The sequence below is a fragment of the Stenella coeruleoalba genome (genome assembly GCF_951394435.1).
Source record: "Stenella coeruleoalba genome assembly, chromosome: 9".
NCBI classification, from domain to species: domain Eukaryota; kingdom Metazoa; phylum Chordata; class Mammalia; order Artiodactyla; family Delphinidae; genus Stenella; species Stenella coeruleoalba.
The window spans coordinates 75405022-75411458 of NC_137155.1; positions in this window are offsets into that span (position 1 = coordinate 75405022).

Sequence of the window (6437 nt, forward strand, 5' to 3'; positions counted from 1 at the left end):
TTTATCATAACATCTAACTTCTAAGTTGATTTATTCAAGTTATTCATTACTACTAATAGCAAACTACTGGTCACAGAGAGTTTGATTACATTTAAATAACGTCATCTCAGTGACTAGAATAGAACACTAGAATGAAGTTTATACTTTATTGGCCTGTAGTTTATTGATAAGACTGAGTTATGAGTCCTGACGAGTTATTCTAACTGTACCTCCATTATTAGGGTACTTTGATGTGAGACCTTGATTCTTAAAAAAATTCAAGTCTTTAACATGTGGTCATCCATAATTTCACAAACACTACAATACTTTATACCTCAAAAGTATGATAATATTTCCCCAGACATTACAGTTACGATAGATGGTACTTTTCAAAAATGGCGGCAACAATATTTCTAGCCCCACATGATCTAGAATCTTGCCCCTCTTCCATCAGAGGTTGGAGTCTATGTCCTCTTCCCTTTACCTTGGAAGAGCCTGTGGAGGCAATAATAGAGTGCCGCTATGTGACAGCCAAGTTTAGACATGAAAGCAGTAAAGCTTCTGTCTGGGGATGGCTCTGATGCCTTCCCTGGGAATGCAGCCATCATGCTGTGAGGAAGACCTGGCTACATGGGGAAGTCTGCGTGTCTGAGCCCCGACCCAACAACTAGAACCAAACGTCAGCTGCATGAGTATAGGTCACATGGCTTAGAGACAAGCCTTCGTTGCCAAGCCCTAACCACGTTACAGATTTATGAGCAAAAGAAAATGACTGTTGTTTGAGGCCACGCAGGATTGTCAAAAAGCAATAGTCACATGAGCAAAAGTAAATAAAGCATTTGTAAGAGGTACATCTTGCTTTATAGAGTATTTCCTTGTAATGTGAATGTGAATGTCACCTCCAGAACAGCAGTGCTTGCTCTGTTTGGTTGGCTTCTGTATTCCTGGTGCTTAGAACAGGAGTTCTAAGCTCAGAGTATTCAGTACATAAAATAATAATAAATTTATGATGAGATCCATATAAATCAAGGATAATAAAGGCTTTTGAAAAACATGCAAACAAAAATGTTTGCAAAGTGAAATTTGTCAAAATGTTCCCCGAATTTATGAAAATATTAGTATACTTAAGAATTAGCAAAAAAAAATTTTTTTTGTACATTTAGAGCTATAAGAAACTCAAAATGTATTACATACCTTTTTTTCACATTCAATTCTTGTTTTGTTTCAAATATGCGTTACATAGGTTGACCTTCAACACTACTGCTAATTTAGCAAACAAATTTTTGACTTAGCTGTCTGTATTTGTTCATTTAATTTTACTATTACCTGAAGTACAGGAATTTATTTAATATCTCAAAAATATGATACTATATTTTAAGCTGTTGACACAGTATTTCATATTGCATACAATACATAAGTGATATTTTTCATTTTGTAGATGCATTATATTTTGAAACGTATAGGGTAGTTCTTAAGCTGACAAACACCCCTAAACATATAAAACAAAATGCTAATATCACTGAATAAAGAATGCAAAATTTATCGCCTCTTCTAATATTTATCCGAATTTATGAATAGGATAAAAGTGTCTATTGCAAGGAACTGTTAAGTTGAAGAGAATTTTAACATGATTTTCTTTCGAAAATGTAGAATACCAAATAGCTAATTGGTTAGTAATTTTCCAGACTAATAAGTTACTAATAATAACAAATAATTTTACTCAAAAGTATGAATAATAAGGATAAAAACCTATCTTATTCGTTCACTTTCCCAAATATCTATTGAATCCTTCAATTTTATTTATTCCTCATCTTGAATACTTCCTAAAGTATTAAGAAGTGATACTAGATAGAAGGGCTTCTGAGCTCCACCTTCTGCTTGTATCTTCTGACACTGCTTTCCTTAAACTTACTGCTTAGGAAACAATGAATGAGTTGTAGATCCCCATTTGATTCCTACTTCCATACTTTTTTTCTTTTTTTTTTTTTCCTGCTGTATCTTCTGGCCAGAAATGCTCTCAATGCCATCTTCACTTGATGAAATTTGGCTCAGAGAACTTAAAACTCAGTTCAGAGGTGTGTTGGGTGTCCCCAAGACCACCCCCACTATCAGAGATTGGCTGGAAAGACTCACAGCAGTCAGCAGATAGGTGTACTCCCCACTAAGATTTATTACAGCAATGGAGTAAGACTAATGGCTGGATCATATGGGAGAAAGGCACCATCTCTGGAGAAGTCCAATTTCCTACGTCTCTCCATTACATAAGGTGTCACACAGAGTGTACTCTTCCTTCAGTAACAAAATGCAGCTACATTTGTGTGATGTTTCTACCCAGAGAAGCCCATGAGAGACCTAGCTGGGGGCTGGTCATGCAGGCACCCTCTGCCTAGCATGTACTAACATTCCAGACTCCCAGAAGGGAAAGATAAAGTGTTCAGCATAAACCATACGGTTTGCACTGTCTAGGCAGAGTGAACCTTCATCTGTTAACTACTGACTCAGGGCCGAGTTTCCAGGTACCAGTCAAGGGCCAATCTTTCAAGCAGGCCTTTCTAAAGGTCGCTGCCTCCAGCCTGCTGTGATAATTCTTGTCTGCACATGAAGTAACCTGCAAAGGATTTAACTCTGATTCCTGGAGAGGGAGACACTGATCCTCAGTGCTCCAGGCCTGGATATCTCTCAGTATTTCCTACTTTGGAGCACCATTACTTGTACTTCTAGCCCTCTCTCCCACATTACTCCTGATACTTTTTCACATGAAACTTTGATGAAAATCTAAATAATAGAGCATCAAGTTCCTTTACTTGAAGGTTTAAAGTCTGTGCAGTTCATCCCCTCTCCCATCCCCTTTCTATCCTGAACAATTCATCCCTAATATCGGTAAGTAAGGCTGAACAAATATATGTCCATGTGTCAGGTGGAAAGGAGGCTGGTTGAGCTGTGGTGCTCCCACACAGGGTGTTAGGGATGCATGAGGAAAGGAGGGATTCCACAGGGTAGGGGAACCTGTATAGGATGTTGGAGTCCAAGTATGATGAGGAAGGTGTCCCAGTGGGGAGGTAACCCAACATGCAGTGTCCCAGCCTAGAGGGGTGAGGAGGGCAGCCAAGCAGGGGGAGGCCCAAGGGAGGATTTGGGATCTTGGGGCAGGAGCGGGGGAGGGGGGGAACAACTGGTAGAGAGTATTGGAAGTTAAATGGGGAAGAGTGGCAGAAATGAGTGATTGGCTTCGTAAAGGAAGATCAATAAAACAAATAAACCTACCTAGGATAATGAGAGATAGGACTCTCATTGTCAGAGAAAGGCACTCCAACCATGGAAAGGAAGATAACAAGAAGGTTGGATTGGGAGTATTGGAATGAACTCGTGTTTTTTTACGATGCAGAGAGACAGAGACAGAGAGACAGAGGGAAAGAGAAAGATTTACATGTATATATTTAAATTATTTATAACAATAGGCAACACGTATGTTGCTATTCTCTGTGGTCCTACTTTATGAGTACAAGAGAATCTGAAAATTTTTTTTAATGCTCTTTAACCAAATAGTCCATTGGCTATTTTGATGAAAATATATTCCTCTGTTAGGGAGAGAGAAGTTATTAAGGAAATAGAATATGAGCACCAGTGAAATGTATTACGGCTCTTGACCGCTAACAGGTTCTTACAGATTTTTATTTTCCCTCTTTCAGGAGTAAGTCACTGCATCTAAGAGAACTAGAAGTGAAATTACAGATCTAGATCAGGATCTGTACTAGTACAGATGTACAGTACAGATGTACTGTACAGGATCTGTACATTGGATACTAGTGTCCAAATGTTTAATATGAAAATATAAATTTGTAGAAGGACTGGAACCGTAAACTTAGGGCTTCCATTAAAGCCATACTATCTTGTGCACATAACGCTTACTGCAACCTCTGCCTTAATAATATGCCATTGTGGAAGGTAGCTCCTTCTTTCCCTAAATAAGTTTTCCTTCTATTTCCCTGTTTCTCATACTTATTCTCCCAGTCACTGGGCTCACAATTGGTGGCACGTTATCTTTTTCGCCTTAGCTTTCTATGCTCAGCAAATAATCATACGTGCTACATTTTTTTTCTCATAATTTGTCTTAAGTTCACCCTTCATTTACCTTTTATTGTACACTTTACTTGAAATAGCTGGGTTTTTTTTCTTTTAGTCTTTTCTCTTTTAGCTTTCTCCTACATGCAGCTATAATTATAAACATATTTGTTATTTTCTCTTTAAATCAACTAGAGAACTAGACATAGACAAAAAGTGTTGGAAAATCTTTTCAAACTCCTTTCTCCTCTAACTTCACAATTTCTTTTCCATGCAAGCAATACCTGTTTCCCCTACAGGACCTTCACCTCACATCATGCATTATCCCAACTTCTTTTTTCATAGTTTATGTTTTAAATGTGTTTACATATCGTAAAATATGTTTTAAATACTTAGGTCATTCTTTACACCTCCTTTTTACTATGAAATCTTTTGCTAGGGTAGAAAAGCTGAGCTTTCCAAAATGTTCTATTCGGAGTACAATTCATATTTCCAAAAAAATGGTATTGAAAATTAGACGCCTATAGGTCAAAACATCAAAGGCAATTACTTAATTAGCATTCTAAGCTTGCTGCCCTCCCCAAATCTATATGCACAGAACTCTTTTTAAAGTCAGTAGGAGTTCTGTCCTAACAAAGACTTCACCCAAGGGGAAAAGAAAAAGGATTTAAACATAAATAAGTAGAACAGATTTTAATAAGCTCTCTCTCAATGAGTATTTACCTGAGGGACTAGAACAGCTGCAATGTAAAAACCTGTTTAATAACCCTCTATTAAATAGTTTTCTTTGTTTAAATTAAAATCCAATGCAGGCTAAGTTGTAAACAAACAAGATTTACATAATATCAATTTCTAAAAGTAAGGTAATACAGGGATCTTCTATTAACCAAATATTTTTAAGTACTGTATTGTTCTGCTTTTCTTTTCACTCTGCTATTTTGAATGGTTTAGTAAAGCCAACTACATAATTGTGTATAGAAATAATGAAGCAAACATACTTTGTGTAGCAAAGTGGCTTGCTAGAGCACATCAAGTACTTTTAAAGAAAGTAAATAAATTAATTGCCAATTTTCTCACAGAATGTGGCTTCTTAAATGATGAAAACCTTATAAGACTTCTTTAAGATTTTCAACAACCGTAAACTATTGAAGAGTAATTTACCTGCTTTGCCAATGTTAGTAACATATGCAAGAATTTACCTTCCTCAGGTTTCAGAAAAATAAGGCTTTTGTTTCTTCAGAACTCGCACTGCTTCTTTCTCATTTGTAGTCACAATTCTCAGTTTATAGCACTGGAATTATTCCATGGCAATTAATCCAAAGTTATAAATATGATAATGAGTCCAAGAAGCAAATTTATACGGTCCTTCTTATCTTCCCTCTTTTCCCATCTTTAACAAATAAACAGTTGCTCAGAATAAAACACTTAGGGAAAATATTCTGAAGTGAAACTGACAAGCAATGCTATCTTCGAATTGAAAGAGATTTCCATGCTCTTTTTCCTCATCCCAGATATCAAGCTCCCTGACGGCAGGTTGACCTTGAACAGCTTGGTTCATGCTAATGTCCAACTTGGTCTTGCACATCTTAAGGGATCAGTAATAACAATGTGTTAAAAACTGATTTTTCCCCCTCTTCTTCTATCATAGGAACAACATGTGCATCACCATTTATGAGATCATGAATATTTTAACAACAAAAGTATATTCTTTATATTAAAACAACCACTGTGTTCCTTCATGACAGCCATCCCATGAGGCAGAATTGAAGCTATAACATGAGGGTTAGACTTTGTACATCTATTTACAAAATTTATTAGCCTTTCGGAGTTCCAATCACATAGAATGTGACAGGGTCTCAGGGCAGCATTGTGGGAACTTTGAAAGTCTAGTCCATTTTATTATATAAAATATATTTAAGATTTTCTGTATATGAGGAATAAAGCTTCTGAAAATGGGTTATTTTTAATAGGAGATGTTCAAAGTCTAAAAGGTAAAGAAGGGACAATCCTTTGAAGAGGATTTTGAAAAGGACTTTGAAAGTATTAATAAAGGGAAAAAGAAGTTAAGCTTAGGTTGCCAACTTATCTTTTTAATAGTGGTCTAAAAAAAGACACAGGGTCATTGCCCTTTCCTTGATGACCATATTCTAGGGACATTGAGGTATCTGAAATCTCAAATATGTTTTAGGCATTTAAATAGCCTTACCAATGCTGTTACTTTCTCTTGTCCCCTATACCTTTCTAGTATGTCAGATTTTATTTCTCTGAGGAACAAAGGCCGAAAAGAGACAGAGAGAGAGAGAGAGAGACGGCTTCTGTACATCTTCCAAAGAATAAAGAATCCAAACCAAAATTACCATTGGAAAAGTACATTTGCTAAACACAAAATAATATGG